Source organism: Bombus flavifrons, chromosome 2, assembly GCF_040668555.2.
Source record: "Bombus flavifrons isolate JBK064 chromosome 2, iyBomFlav1_principal, whole genome shotgun sequence".
Taxonomy (NCBI): Eukaryota; Metazoa; Arthropoda; class Insecta; order Hymenoptera; family Apidae; genus Bombus; species Bombus flavifrons.
Genome location: NC_138443.1, coordinates 6,238,990 through 6,255,970, shown reverse-complemented (window position 1 = coordinate 6,255,970; position 16,981 = coordinate 6,238,990). Strand labels below are relative to the sequence as shown.

General features: G+C 38.0%; 1 protein-coding gene and 1 long non-coding RNA gene across 2 annotated transcripts in view; one reads left to right on the top strand and one right to left on the bottom strand.

The window, feature by feature from the left end:
* Positions 1-715: 715 nt before the first annotated feature.
* LOC138189483 (uncharacterized) lies at positions 716-7,813 on the top strand. The gene is made up of 3 exons (XR_011176054.1): positions 716-1,171; positions 1,388-3,255; positions 3,286-7,813. It is a non-coding gene; the product is annotated as an uncharacterized LOC138189483 (long non-coding RNA).
* An 8,307-nt stretch (positions 7,814-16,120) lies between these two features.
* Positions 16,121-16,981, bottom strand: part of LOC138190043 (unconventional myosin-IXa) — a 28,327-nt gene continuing 27,466 nt past the window's right edge. The window contains exon 16 of the transcript XR_011176183.1: positions 16,121-16,269. The gene's annotated coding sequence lies outside the window, so the exon portion shown is untranslated. The remainder of the gene's footprint in view (positions 16,270-16,981) is intronic.

Genomic DNA, 16,981 nt, shown 5'->3' with positions numbered 1-16,981 from the left:
AAATATAAACACGAATCGCGTAAAGTAAAAATGTTCCTACATGTATAAAAGTATAACGGTCTGTTTGTTTAACACTGACTGCCACGATGGTCATTGGTGACCGGAGGCTTGAACTTCTTACAATTGTAAAAATTGTATGAAAATTGACAGTTAGGGCATTTTGAATATAACCAATAAATACAAAATACTTTCAAACAAAAAGTGCCCCATTGAACAATTAAACATTTTTATTAGAACATCAATAAAAAAAAAATAGAACAAATCTTGCATCTAATGGTGTACTGTTGCATCCATATATTTGAGGGGTAATCTACGAATATTATTATAAACACAGCTTAGAAAATAATCGTAATGCTTTATAATAATATATATAATTGAAGTTAGAAGTGTGCACATACCTTACTATTATACAGGGCGGTTGGTAACTGGTGGTACAAGCGGAAAGGGGATGATTCTACGCGAAAAAAGAAGTCGAAAATATAGAATAAAAATATTTTTTTCTTATTTTTTTTTTTTAATTTTTCCATCGAGACAACGATCTACAGTGAGATCCGTTATAACGTACCGCACGCGTACCGAGCGAAAATTCAAAGTCGATTTTCTCGAAAACAAAGCCTCAAACGAAAAATTTTTATTCTATATTTTCGACTTCTTTTTCCGCTTGTACCACCAGTTACCAACCACCCTGTATATAGAATGAGCAAATAGTGTTTATTAATATCTTCTACACGTTTCAATAATATATTCTGGACGGTTTGTTTACAACGAAATAACGAATGCGAGTGATTTGTTGAAATAAACGAAGTCTTGTTATAATATGTCATTATCAATTGTTATCAAGGCGTCACGGTGGTCACCCGTGACCACCAATAAGATAAACGGTCCATTGGGGAAGAATATTATCTTACATCATCAATTTATTATTACTTTGCCATTATAACTTTGAATAATAAAAATACTTCCGTGGTGTCCTGAGCGAAACATGTGATTTTGGCGTGGCAGTCAAAGTGTTAAACTTCGGATTACTTAATTTATTATTTGCTTAGATAAAGTGTCGAATGATAATGTAGTCTGTCTCGAAATTTTCCATTTCTTCAAATGAAATATAACTAGGATTGCTTCGTCGCATCATCCTCTTTTCTATCAATAATTATCTCGTATAAACGTCAAAGTAGATAAATTTTCTAATTTGCATTTTTTCCATCCATATGTCTCCCTCAAATAGAATCTAATTTTAACTATTTATATGCATCCTTCTATATGCTAAATGGTTATCTAGCCATAAATAAGTAAGTGGACAAGTAAATACAAAACCGACGTCGTCCCCTTCCTATTTAGAAAAATATTTGTAGAACAGAGGTTCTACACTTCGTATCTACAATTTTAGTCCCGGTCAGTGCACACACGATCTTTAACACGACTACCGACACGAAAAGGGAAGGCGATTCTGGGCAGAGCGTATAGGAAACGAGACATTTTGCGGAGAATTCTAACCCCAGCGACTTTCCACGGAATTACTTGGCGGCCGTGCACGTAATTGTTAACGGTGCTGGCAGTTTTCACGGAAGGGAAATAGGATTGAGTTTACCTTTGACGTACAAACAGAGCTTTCAACGGATTTTAATCACATACGCCGTGTCGGCTTCCATGGAAGCGGATGTGTCTTTTTTTCTTCGTTTCTCTTGTTTTATACGCTGTTCCGTACTCGCCTTGAAACAACATGTTTGCTTGCAGGCTTACACGTCGGCCGTTTTTACGCGTGTCCAATTTCTACGGGGTTCTGCCTGTCGAATCCGATACCGGGGAACCTTGTCGGACGCGATAGCTACATCGAGGGAAATACGTAAACGGAAAAATATATTAGAATCGCTGGAACGAATAATTTCTCACGTTCCAACGGTCGTATTGGTTTTATATACAATTTACTGAAACGTATCAACGAGATGGAATTACCGAGGTAAGCGAGCCAAGCGAACATATCTGATTTTTCCGATCATGACAACGATGCCGATTTTTCAAAACGTCTGAACGTTATTCTAAGAAGAATCGCAATAATACACCAAGGACAATTCTAGGAGAAAAGGCAATTCTGCACGTCGTTTTCAACCGTACGATGGTTGCATGCAAAACAGATTTAAAACTGGATACCAGTTCATTTCTGCTGAAACACCGGAATCGGAGAGTTTCATTCCCTTTGTTTCTCGTTGGCCATATTTGTCCGTTTCTCGTTTCCTTCTGTATCTTCTTCGCCTTTTCATTTTTTTTTTTTTACCTTTTTCCCTTAACTGCTTTCCCTCCTTTTATCTTTTTCTTTTCCTTCTCTTCTTTCTCATTTTCCTCCTTCCGAGTTATTCTATAAATCGAACATCGCGAAACGATCTCAGCTATTCTTTTACAAATAGACAAAAAAAATTTTCACGTTACACGTTGATCCTAGGGGTTAACTGAAGTGTTAGTCTATTCAATCATAAAAGCAGCTAAATTTCATTTTTACGATTCACTTATTGTTTCGGCGGTACAGCGTGATCTCAAACGAAGACAATATGCATTGATAATGATAACGTTGATATAATATAACAATATTTAGGTATTTTTCAATGTTTGGTTTCATACACGAAATATTTCACTATGTCTGAATTAAAGATTTCTAATTTATATTTCTATATGTGTTCATGCCAAATGTTCGTGCTAAATATTCACACGCATTTACGTTACATATAGTCAAAACATATATTAATGTATAATAACGTTTGCTAATTTCAGTTGACTTACCGTGTATTAACCCGGTACATATTAATGTAGCTGCGTATTATTCCGTAGCCATGCTTTGTTGATATAATGTTTTCAATCTGAACACGTATTAACGTATGTAATTTCAAATTACACGTGTAAACCATTTCAATGTGTCTGCATGTTTGTCTCCATGTTTCAATACGTGTATACATTTTAATAGAAATAAATATATTTCTCTGTTATCTATAGATCAATGATTAAAAAATACATCTCTTTTGCTTTGAAGCACTATAAACACAGAACAAGTTCGAAATTCCTATTTCGAGTAATAGACATTACAATTTAAATTACGTAAAATTTGATGCACAGAGACTATTTGTATTTTCAACATCCCATATTTTATTTCACCTATTTTAGCCAAAAATACAAATACTAACATAAGTTTGTTCATTGCCTTATCCAAAAACAGACGAAAAGTTTTCAATTTCTAACTTATAAAAGAACACCTGTAATAGATTAACCGTGTGTTCGTGTCCTGATTTAGAAACCGAGACAAATTCAATCAGAATCGCGAACAAAATCATCGAAACATAAATTAATCACAAGGTGAATGAGATATGACGAGGTTTTTTTTGTTGTCAAAAAAACGGAAGGATCGAATAAATTAAGCGAGGAGAAATTTCATTCCATACGTATTTCATTGTATTTAACGAAAAGTGATAGCACCCGGCGAGAAGTTCAATTCTCCCAAGTTCCATTGTAACAAGTATTTGTACGTTTCTGGAAAGTGCCGACAGTTCGAGGGGCTGAAGAAAGACCGCCGCCAGGTGGAAGAAATTGCGGCACGAGCAATTTGCGAACATTATCCGAACGGAGGTACGAAGACGTTTGGCAGCGAACGGGAAGGACATTCTTTCGAATTACACCACCGCCGTTGTCGGCTGCCAACGACGAAATTACATTATCACGGAATTGCATGGTCCCGGGACGAAAACCGGATGCGATGAATACGAATTCACTTGTACGTATCATCGAGAAGAAACAATTATCAAAATACGAGGAAAAAAAAACAGAAAGCCAATGTTGGACCTAAATACGTGGCAGGTGGATTCGACTATTAGCAAACTATATGACAGTAGTTACAAAAAGTATTTGTACGTAACGTTATTTTTTAAGGAAACTTTTTTTAATCAGCTAGCACATTTCATCTTTGTAGCATTAAATTTCTATAATCAATCATATTATACTAGAGTAGTACTTAATACTTAGTAGTACTTATAAAACTTAATATACCTGGACTTAATTAATTAGTATGTAAATACTGTAATAAATACAATGGTGTAGAAATACTTTTTGTAACCACCGTAGATTCGAATTCAGAAGGTTTTCGAAAGGAAGAAAAAATACTTTCAAGTAGACTGGATCTCTGTGTGAGTACTCTGAAAAATGATAAAAGTACTCGCAAGTAGAATCGAACATTGGACGAACAGATTCGAAACTTGATCAGCATCTTATTAGAAATTCTCCATTTTCTTTTAAAATCATTCTTGTTGGTTATCATTCGCTATTGTAATTTTCTACAAAGCATTGTAAATCAAATATTATTTCTAAATAGTTGTAAGAACAAACAGTAAAATAGAATGTATAGAACGCATAGCGATTTTCTGATTCTCGTGACTCGATTAGTACTTGTAAAACTATCGATCCTTTCTAATATCGAAGTAAGTGGATTTTCGAAACTTGCGGGTACTCGTTCACAGATTCGAAACCAGCTTACGAAAGTCGAATATTTCACAAGTTCAGTGAACAAACCATTATATGTTATGAGTATTATTTAAATCTTATGACGCGAACGTATGGATTTGATTCGAATTTGTAAGTGAACACGCTGAACTTGATCCCATCGCTAGAGAGGACAAACTAGAGCAGATCATTCGAAGAGAAGGTAGGAAGCGAAAAATACAGCAGAAGGAGCCAGAGAGAAATAACAGAAGAAAGAACGAAAGATGGAAGAAAAGCTTTCTCCGAGTGAGAAACTTTCGCTGTCTATTGAAACACACGACTGTTCAAAAATTTAGCCAGACCTAGAAAAAGCGTAGCGAACTCGTCCCTTCTGTAGGGCATGAGCAAGCCCTGTCTCCGACAGCTGTCGCGTAAACGTCTACTTTGAAATAGTAGCGGCCTTAGTCGACGGGAAGACTTAGATACGCGGGGACAAAATTCTTGAAGTTCGACTTTAATGGCGGCGACCCCATTTCGAAATAGACCGTCTATTAGCGAGGTCTTAATATTTCAAGAGTTTTACGGAATTTTTAAAGAAGTGGTTCAGCCTCGCTAGCATCATCTAACGTTACATTAACGTTACGAGCCGACTTACATTCTTCTAGAGCCACGTATGGAATGTACGTAGCCACCGAAAAGCCAAATAAATTTTATTTCGTCGTGACTCAACGAATTCCTTGATTTGTATTTTTTTCTTTTCTTTTTGCATTTACCAGTATGCAACGTCTAGCAACAAACAAAACAGCTAAAGACTAATAATTCTTGGATATACGTGTTTGCAAATAAAATCTTTGCTTGCGATGTTTGCTTGTGAGTTGCCCGCTTGTTGAAGCAAAAGTAATTGATATGGATTGCTAGGAAATCCCTTGTATACCTAGGCAGATTCTATGCTGTAGGAGTTTTCGAAGGATAGAATAAATTATAGCGCTGTAAGGCAGTTTAACATGCTACGAATAGCTTCAAATGTACACATAAATATAAGATTAATATAAATAAATAAAATAAGTAATTCTCATTTATACAATCCAGTACAAAACAACGAAACAACAAGTTTAACAACGAAAACGATTTATCGATTTAATACTAGTTCCTGTAATCAGTATCACTCGGTAGTAATTCATCCTAATGACTACGAATTTTCTGTTCGTCTGTTCCCTTTTATACAATTCAGGCATTCTCGTGTCTTATTCAGTTACGTCCGTTTCATATCTTGGACAACAATGTATTCTTTTTTCATTCTAATATCGAGCAGTAGATTATGGATCTTTCACACGTGAAATTCACTCGGTTGCAATAAGCATTAACACGAAATTCTTATCTCCGCAGTATTTTATTCTTGCAATTGCTGCGATCGAATTTATCTTTTATTAATTATAGAAACTTAAAAGCAATAAAGGTTCCAAATATAGCCGAGGTCGGAAACGTCGTTGTAAACAAGACGCTCGAAGTCGAACATAATTTTCCATGTATTTCTGTATGTAAATCGCGAATTGAAGTTCCTTCTTTGATCTCAGTGTACGAAGGTCGATTCGATAAGCTCGTAGCCGTGAAAGACAGAATCTTGACAAATCGGCTGCACCATGTATGTACGCAGGCAAGCGAACCTTTAAGAGCACTCTCTACTTTTATGGCAAAGCTCTTAAGAGTACATAAACAGAGAAATCATTCGTGCTGCAGTTAGTGTGCCGCTTATGTACGTTCGCATTAAAATCTCTCTGCCTTTCCGGTCGGTGGCCTTTCCATTAAAGAGAAAATCTCGCTATGGTCGAAAGAAGCGAATAGGTCCGTTTCATATCCGGGGATATATTAAACACGAAGCGATTAGAGAGAATCGATCGCGCAAAGAACTCATTTTCTTTTCTCAAAAGCACACACACATAGTATTTAGCTAGCAGCTTTTTACCGGCAACTACCTTATACTACAATTTCTGCGTTGCTCTTTCAGTATTTTCTTCAAATTCTGCTAGCGTTCCATGAAAATCAACATTTTCTTACATTGATTCGATATTCTTTCTCCGTCCTATTGTGAAGGGAAGAAAGAATCACATAATGCGCTTGTTAGCTTCTTACAACGTAGGTAATATTTTCTCAACGTCTTCGCTGGTACGAATGAACCATTAAGAACTTGTGACTTTCATGGCCTGCTCCTACGCTGCTACGACTATTCCAGACTTAATATCTACAAATAATAGAATCTCCTTTGACAAAACTGACATCGTAGCAGTCTAAGAATCGCTAAGTCTGTTGCAGGCTAAGTGTTCCACTTGAAGATACAAGAAATCCCTGTTTTTTGGCTCTTCCTCTGTAGGGAAATAAAGAAGCATAGAAACAATATCAATGGAAACGGGGAACACTACCATTTACTTCTCAGCTAAGTAAAAAGCACTTGATTGGTAACCAGCGATCCACGATGTGAACAAAAATGATGCAGAGTTGCGATGAAAGAAAAGTTTTAAAATTGGTACTCTACGATGTATCAGACATATTTTCTTCCATGTTGATAACGGTCCATTTATAAAGCGCACATTATATCTATTCGTTGCTTTCGCCAAATATAACTACATTTTCTAAAATTACAATTCTTTTTATAACCTTCTATCGTCCACATACGAATTCAAGGTGCATCCTCATTCCTTATCTATAAAAAGAAAAAAACTACCTATAATTCCGAAGAATTACTCCTGCAAGTTCCAGATAACATAATTTAATTCGAACGCCACTGCTCCAACTACTACAACGTCTATATTAACATAATTTAGACATCCAGTGAAACAGTGTTCGCGACTGCATCAACCGGAAAGATGCTCTCCCGTTCTCAATAAGTGACACTTTTCCACGGTACTACAAATCGGTGAGCACGTACGCAGAGCGAATTTTCGAACGCGAATCAATATGGTATGCATCCGTAAAGTAGGACATACTTCCCGATGCATTTGCCGGTGTTCTCGTCGCCGTGCCGGTTACGGTAAACACATCGATGTGGTTAAATCGACGAGGTACCGAACGGCGTAGCTTCGCTCGAAACGTCCACACAGGAGGTTCGGAAGGTATAGCAAAGGTAGAAAAGAAGATCCACGGCCAGGAACGAATTTATTCAACGACGTTTGTCACTTGGTTCGATCGATCGTGGCTTAAGGTAAAACCTTAGAGCGCGACAAGGCAGAGCATCGCTTGTGCTCGAGCAGATTTATAGCGTTATCGAGCAGAGGTTTTCCACGGGATTCGAAGTCTCGAAAGACGTCGATCCGGCCACCACTACTCTCGACCGGGACCTTATCCCGATTCTTCTTATATCCCACTTTACCTGACTGCACCGCGCTACTCTCGTCATTGTGGACGCATCGGGCCGACTCGATGTCGACATCGATTTTCTCATAAGAGTACGGTGAAACTGATACTCGAGCTCCCCGGAGTATCCCCAAGCCCTTGAATCTCTTAAAAAGTACTTCCTACCTGACCGATCTTCTTCCACTTGTCCTTGGAACGGGACGCTCAGTGGGTCGTTGCAGATCTCGAACGTCGCGGTCGCCGTTTCACCGTATGCGGAGTTTCGTTCAATCTTCGGCGTTCCCTTCGTCGCCACGATTTCTTTTTAACGCTACTTTCAAACGTTTCATTTCCTGCAAAAATTGCGACGAACACCAATGTGCAGTTTTTTCAATTCCTATGAAATTCTAGATACTAATATGGATCGAAATACAATGATGGATTATTGGCAGCTTGATATGTTGAATGTTTGATACTAGAAAGGTCTTGTGATCCGGATTTTTGTGAAATTTTGAATACCTACGTGAATTAAAAGCGTGTCGGATCACTGACGAATTTTATACCTCGAAAATTCGATTCTAAGCAAATCGTCGATCTTTGTATTATAAATTAGATATCGCTAAACGATACTTGTATTCGATAAGGCTGCGGACATTTATTTTCACTCATTACAATATGATATATTTGCATTTTTATTTTCATATAAAATATGAATTTGCATAAATATACGCAGTCTATTGATAAATCTGAATATTTTTTATTTGAACACGGTCGCTGGATACGTCTCGTATCGGTGTCGACATGTATTTTTATGATACGCGTAACGATGCTGACTCGAATGCGAAATATAAATAAAAATCAGATTTTGTAAGCAACTTTCAACGTGTGCAAAATTTTGCGATGTGCAAATAAAATTCCATATGAAACTTATTCGTAAGCACATAACGTGAATCAACAGAAATATATAATCAATAGAATAAAACGGAATAAAATCAACGGTAAACGTTTGAAACAAATAATTTGTGGTTTTGTAATTCAAGAGTTTGCTTAAGACTCCAGTTCCGTGGAACTCTGTACGATTACACGTTTATATATCGGATAAAAGTTGCGAAATTTGTTCGATGTAATATATTCGACTTTTCGAATCAACTAATAATTACCATAAGGATTTACGACTTGAAAACCGATAAGGAAAGTTTATCGAGTCCAGTTCATTAACGTTGTTTCAAAAGTACAATCTTTCCTGTCTTCTTCTCAGCCATTGAAGTAATACAGTTTGAACTGTTTGAAGTTGCTCGGTAAATCACATCGGAATTTCTTCTAAACGAGGACAATAAGGTTGCCAACAGATTTAAACAATTTTCTACTTTTTTACAATACGTCAAATGGATAACAAGAAGTTAATTTTCATTTCGTTATAAAGATTTGATCCGAACTTTGCAATACTTTTTTTTTAAATATTTCTCAACGAAATAACATTTTAAATATATCTATCCAATATTCTATCAGAAAGAAAGTTAAAGAAGTTACTAGTGTATATATATATATATTAGTAATTTTTGTATCAGAGATTTTTTACTATCTAACACATTTAGAAACTAAACTAATCAACTTCATTTCCTTCGAAAAATTCCTTAATCATAATATTAATTGAATATTAACTTAATTCTTCAGAAATGAAAACATTAACTGGAAAGATTTAATCTTGCATGGAATTGACGAAACATGAATTTTGTTTCTATATAATACAGATACCGCAGTTATTCATCGCTTCTGTCAAATAAAATTCCTTTTTATAAAATTACGGCGTTTACATCTGTCTCTATATCTATATATATGCTGTATTGTATATTCTTGAAACTTCCTGTTGCCCGCTGCTGTATATTTATCAGTCGTCTTGTACGTAACAGTTCTCGTATTCCGCTGCAGACAATAATAAGCAGAAAAATAAATGTTGAGTCGATGTTGTGTTGCTAGTTCTTGCAAGTAACTGCTTTTGATGCGCATACGAACAGCAAGTATAAATCCCTGATTGAGAATCGGACTAAGCACGTCAGCAAGCGACTCTAGAAACCCAATGCAGTAACGTCGAGTTCATGATTCCCAAGACGTGCAGAACAAACTATTTTGCGGACTCGAGATAAATCACGCCCAAGACTTTGTTGTAAGAAACTTGGGGTTGCTAGATTTTGAATTTGTACCGATATAACAAGGTCTCTATTCGTTCGTTTCTCGATCCTTCTTGTAGCTCATGGCAAATATCTTATATCGTGTCGTAACATAGAAGAAGGACAATCGGTTAAGCACAGTATTCTACGATATTAAAAATTCATACAATTTATCTATTTCACATGTTTCGTTCCTATTTTGTTTCTAAGTATCTACGTATATTTCTAATCTGACGATAATAACAGGATGATATCTCTCCAATATTATTGACTAAATTAGTCCAGAAATTTAAAAATCGAGTTTCAAGTTTCATTAGAAATTGCTTTATACGTCAAATATAAAGTCGAATTAGTAGTAGTAATACGAATTGAAATTAATAGAAATATCATATCAAATTGTACATAAAAGCTAAGAGTAAAAAACGTAAAATGAAAAATAAAGCAGGTTTATTCCAAAATAAATTTTCGCTTTCAATTTTTCATATTCTAAAAGATGTATTCCATGTATTGTATCTGTACCGGCGTGCAGCAAAAATAGTGTCTTCGTTAATTTACAGAGTGATATTGTTCTGAAATATTTTTATTTCTTACGTTAACGGGGTCGCCGCTTAAATAGAAACTTTAGTAATCTAGAAATTAAGAAATAAATAGCAAAAGCAACGTCAATTTCGATTAGGCCAGTTTTTGTCTCCTGTATACGTAGATATACGATATTTATATTTAAAGGGAATGCCACGGAGATCTGATGTCTCTAAATATAAAAATTAGACCAGCAAATTGGCGATCTGAATAACGAGTTAATCAGAAAACTGTCAAAATAGTAGAAATGACTAATTAAAAATTCTGCACAGAAACTTTTTAGATATTCATTATTTACAAGAATATATTTTTCGAAGATTTACATAATTTTTGGAACGATATGGATATTGGTTTGTAACTTTTCATACGTTTCATATATTTAAATATTTTTCCAATCCCGTCTCTTCGACACAGATTTTACATTTTCATCATAATCCCAGTATTAATGATTACCGTACGTTTTTTCCAATTCGCTCGCTATCGATCCAATTCGATGAAAAAGAAAAATTGTTTCTAAACGGAAATGTGTACACGCATTCGTTCTACGATCAATCGTTTCTCGGTTATTCGAGTTTGATTCCCGGATTGACCTCCTTCCATGCTCAACTTACATATATTTCCTTACGAGCTTCCGTTTAATTGAACAAATACTATATCTCGGCCGAATACCGATGCGGATAACATTTCCCTTCGTCTCCGCTGTCAAGCTGGGACTTTTCCCTTTTTTCAATTACCTTTCGGGGGCTTCGACGGCGGATAAAATTTCAAATACTGATCACTTCCCTTGCGTTATCAATTACAATGGTTGCCGGGGGAATACCCTCAAGTACCGGCCTCCGTTATCTTACTGCTGTTGTTCCTCGAGTTTATTATACCATAAGGCGTTCCCGTAAAACATCTTGGGACAATTCGCGCGATATTTGTTTGGTACTTTAACAAATGCGATGTTCGAAACAATTACGGGACCACGTTTCTGGACAATTTAGAGGAACAAGCCGAATGTCGGGGATGAAGAAACTGCTATTAGTAGAACGGTATATGTGATATATTGTGGTAATGCAGCAGCGTAGTAATATAGCATTACGATAATATAGGATGGCCTGGCAATGGGGAAGAATGTGATCCCTTGTGCGAGAGTAAGTCAAAAGTGGAGAGTTATCTAATAACTTGAAATTATTCTCGTGAAATTGCTTTTCACCAAAAGGTCAGGCTTATTGATTTTTGCAACGAGATAATAGTACGCCAAGGATAATAGATAGTTTGAATAATGTGGACTATTGTTAGATTTATGAAATACCTTCATCACGAGTATTTTATATAATTTTCCGTTGACGATGCTTCGCAGGAAAAATTAGACACACATATTCAGATACATGAAGCTCAGATGTATGTACGATCCCATCTCGTATAATAATATAAATGTACTATCATAGTCATATATTGTTGTATTATTTTCGTAATGATAATATACGTAGAATGCCTTTTAAACATTGAAAGCTCCAAGTACCAAACAGTAAGCCCTGCTGGCCCAATTTCAGCCACGATAATATTAACCATATATCGTACGAACTAACCATCTTTCGTTAACAAAGGAAAACCTATTATAAATAATTTAAATTTCTTATTAGAAGAAATTTCGTACAAAAAGTAGAAAGAGGGAAAACAAGCGAAATCTGGAATCTTTGTGACCGAAGACAAATAGCCGATAAAAGGATCCCGGAAATAGGCGATCTACTGATGGACGCTCGACGACGCGACGATCTAATTTGCCTGGCAGAAGGCGGTATTAAGCGGGGGCCCGAGGACTGTCGGTAATTAATTCATCGACGCAATGCTGGTCCTCGGTAGAAAGTCTGAAGGATCCAACAGTCGATTCTCGGCTGTTTGCTTTTATCCTTGTCGCCCGACACCGATCCTCTCGTCTTCTTCTCGCCAACCTACGCCTCTTTTCCTCACGGACCATCGGCGAAGTTCGTTCGCAGAGTTTAACCAGGGCTCCGCTATCGACCTGGCGAGCAACCTCGGCGTCTGCGTCGATGTCTGCGTCGCGCAGACGCCCCGACACGGGCCGGGTTCCCTCCAATCGATTTCAGATTTTCCAGCATAACGAGGCCGACTGCTGCCCAAAAATTCCTCTACGCGCACCTTCCTTCTCTGTCTCGTCTTCTCCGCCAGGGCTGTCAACCCCTTTCACTCTATTTCTCTCGCCTGTTTCTTGCACTTTCGTCCCCCTCCTTCTCACCTCTTCCCCTCCTTTTATACTGCCGCTCTGGCTTTTCTACGGGGCCACGAAAGTGGCCCCTGCCGATCGATTTTCGATACGGATAATTGTGGATCCAACGTCCAACGTCTATTGAAAGTTTCGTTTTCTCGCTCTTCTTTTTTCTTCTCTTCTCTTATCCCCTCTAGTTCTTTTCCTTTCTTTCACCTGCTTTCTTCTTTCTCGTTGTCACGCTCGCGGATTGTTCGCGCATAATCCGAGTTCGATTCTTTGACGAGAGTCCGATTCATCGGGATGCTCTTTCTTCGATTGATTTCCACGAAACTTTGCCCGGCTTTTTTCCTTCCTCGAGGCGTTGCTCCGAAAGGTGACTAAGAGCGAATTGTTCTCTAATTCTGGTAATCGAGAGCGTCAGATTGCGCTTCGAACTAGTTATTCCGTTAACAATTACCATCGTCTGGCTCTTAGTAATTAGCTTTTTAATTCGATCAACAGTCTCGTCACGCGTTTAAATAAATTTAGATAGCGTTCGATATTTTCCGGTTGGCAATAGGTTCCCTCGTAAAGAGCAAGACAAAGGCATCCGGCCAATCGTAGAAATTATGTCGACGGTGCAAAGGCGGACTGGAACGAACGAGTCGAAATAAAAAGGCAGAGGGTCAGTGGGTTTCGAGTATCAGAAAAATCTTTTCGATCGTCCCTTCGCGTCGCTCGCCGTGTCCCTCGCTTCGTGTTTCAAGAAGATAGTAGAAACGTTCCGATTATGGTCAGACGTGTGCCGCATATATTCTCTAGCCTTTCAACGGTAAAACGATCGCTATCGTTTCTCTTTTACCTCTATCATGATCTTGACACGTTTCATCCTAACTGCTATCGACGATAGAGAAGGTGGATGCATTTGAAAAGTGTCACGGGACTTTTTTTATTTCGCAAACTACGGCAACCCGGCTGAATTTGTAATACAAGACAAGTCGATACTAGATGGCTCCTCCTAACTCGTCAATCAGAAACGCAATGACCTATCCATGTCGACGATTTCTCACATTCTTGAACGCAACTTCTTCTTTGCTTTTTTCTTCTCGCCCTCTTTCTCTGCTTCTCTGTGAAATGTACGGGTTTCTGTAGCAAGTTACTTGGCGCGTTTCGTCAATTTCTCCTTCGTAACATTCATGCGCTACAACGTGCCCGATAGCTCGCGAGATTCGCGTAAATAATAAAAAGCCTCTCGAATCCGCCGGTAACAAATATCATGCTAGAATTTTAATTTTCAATATTGCCCCGAAATTTCAGACGCGCCATCCGTTCGTCTCCGATATCGTATCTCATTCCGTGCATGTTTATGCATTTTTATTTGCATCCGAGTTGCCGGTGCATTCAGGGTTAAAATTTCGTAGTCGTCACCCCTCCGAGGATCTACTCCACCCTCTCTTTCTCTCTCTCTTCCTGGTTGCACCCCTCTGTGCCATTGCGAGAACACGCTTAACCCGGCCGAGTCGCGCAATGGAAATTCTGATTGCGATCAATCAGCTTCCGCTGCTTCAGATCTTCTGCTACTGGGAGGAACAATAAAGCTGACGTCCGCCAAATGCGTCTCTGACCTCCTTTGTACTTCCATCATTGTTTTCCACCGGAAAGCACCCGTCTGTTTTGCCCTATTGCCGATGCGGAACGAACGCACCGTAGGAAGCTCGTTACACGAATATCTTGTGCCCTTTCCTTGTTTATGGATTACAAGTGGCTCGGCTTGAATCTCTATCGAAATCAAGGGTTGTTCTTCGTTTCGTCCCTTTTTCTATATAATCTTACTCGAAGGAGGGATACTTAACCAAATCGGTCGTTCATTTTTATTGACTGCCCGGTGGCAGATACGACGAATGAGCATCAGAAGCTACGAACGAAGAGACGAACAGATGGAAATTCAATTTGATTCGATTAGCGAACCAAAGTGGAAGGGTAGGGAGGGAGAGAGAGAGAGAGAAACAATTGTGGCCGTGGTTCGAATTCTCGAGTGACCCTATCTACTCTGGATGATCACGACCCGAGATTTCGATAGTCATTCGATACCAGCCATTTAGACGGTTTTCCATGCTTCCAGTTTTCCTGTAATGATAGATACGAGCGCGGCTAGAGGCCGATTCTCATCGAGAATTTTCCGCGTCCGCGGACAGACGGTTCTGAGGGAGAAATGCAATGTTTATCGACAACGTCGAGAGACTCTTATTATATTTTGACGCGCGAGAGACCGAGCTTAGTCAAGTGAAAATGACGTTAATTAATAATATCGACGGGATAGATAAAAGAATTTCTCTTTCCGATTATAGCGACGATTTTAAAAAGGGGTAATTAAAATCATTTTTTCTCATTATGGTAAAAAAAAAGAAAGAAGAAAAAAACACGTCACGGTTGACGTTCGGTCTTGTTTTAAAGCTTTCCCCACAGCAATCCTTTAGCAACGTCCAATTTTATCAAATTAGAGACCACTTTGAGAACGAAGACGCGACCTCCGGCCACGAGTTTCTGTTTGACTTCTATTTAAACCTCCAGAGAGTTCGTCCACCCTTTGGCCATTACCGTGGCCGCAGTGTATCCTTTTAATAATCCACCGTGTATAGTTTCGCTGTTGATACTGGCACGATTTCGCAGTTAACGATAAATATCTGATACGCCGCGATGGAGAACAGCGTCGCTGAATATTTCGCATAACGCTTATTCACCGAATAATAAGCTTATTCGCCGAAACGAATGCTTTTTGGCTGAATAATTGGACTGACCTACTTCAAAGGGCTCGCTAATTACGTAAAGATATTATCTTATTCGCGCGGAACCAAGTAAATACAACCACTACGGCTCATCTCCTTCAATCTCGGAACGGTTTACTTTTCGGTTCAGGATTTCGATCCTCTTGTACTACGTGTTCTTTACTTTAGAAACACTTGCATAATGTTCTCGGAAGGTTATCGATATTTACAGCATATGGGTTTCCACTAAACTCAACTCGGATATTTGAACGAATCTGAATAATTCGAATGCCGGGCCGCGTACTCTGATTATTTGAAAAAGCTTGACAAGATTGGATCCATATGAATAATTTAAGCGGTTTCAAAGCTCGACCGGCTCGCTTCTGCTGAAGCTACTCGAATTAAAACAATCAGTCGAGTCCCTTTGTAGTACATTTGAACAGTACGAAGTTGTAATATACGAAATATGTCTACGCAATATATATTCGATTAATTTAACTCTTTTGCAGTATAGCACGAGAATGAGTGAGATTAAATTTCACATGTTTTTTTTTAAGTTATTATAGATACCGAATGTATTACAATTTGTTTCTTATGAAAGAACTTTCGAAAGTATGTATTTGGTATATTGATATCAAAACTGCAAGAGAAACCTTGGCTATGCAGAAATAATTATTTTCTAAGGCGTTCGCTGTCAATTCTCCAATTTTATTTTATTATACGTACCTGCGAGAAAAAAAGATTTCTTAGAGTAACGAAACGAATCAACATGCTGCTGTGCCTGAAGAATGAAAACTCATTATCTATAACACCAATAAGCATTCTCGTTATCACTTGAAATCTTTCAATTGTTTCAAAATCGATCAAGCATATCGGAGAATTCATGTTATTCGTTTGATCTCGAATAACCTGAATATAAGCAAATTTCCAATCACACGGACCAATCATTCAAATATGAAATTACCCCGTACTTATTCGAATATTCAAAGTATTAGCGCGATAATCGAGTGTCGTTCAGTTTGAATTTCAAATATCTAGACAGCTCTATAACAGCGTTCGCTTTCCACCCCTGCCATACGTTCCCACGGATAGAGTATCATGCTACATGAAACCTGTACGGCGAAAAAGGAGTATCAATTTCATTTAATTAAACTCATTTAAACGTAAATGAAAAGCGTTCCCGTTCGCGCGGCCGTCCGGGATTCTATTTGAGCACCATAATCAAAGGAGTTAATTGACTTCGCCGCGAAGCCAGTAACTTCTCGTCTTCTTCCGACTTCGAATCGTATCGACAGGATATCGATCCTTTTATTCCCTTCGAACGGAATAAATCAGAAAAGTGTATTACGTTCTGACGCATGATAGCCCTAGGCCCCAGAATTCGTAAACCCTATGGGTCACTCCATAAATCAACCCCTTCGAGTATGCCAAACCATCACCCTCTACAATAAAACTCATTTCTTACGAATCAATATTTCATCCGCTGCTCAAAT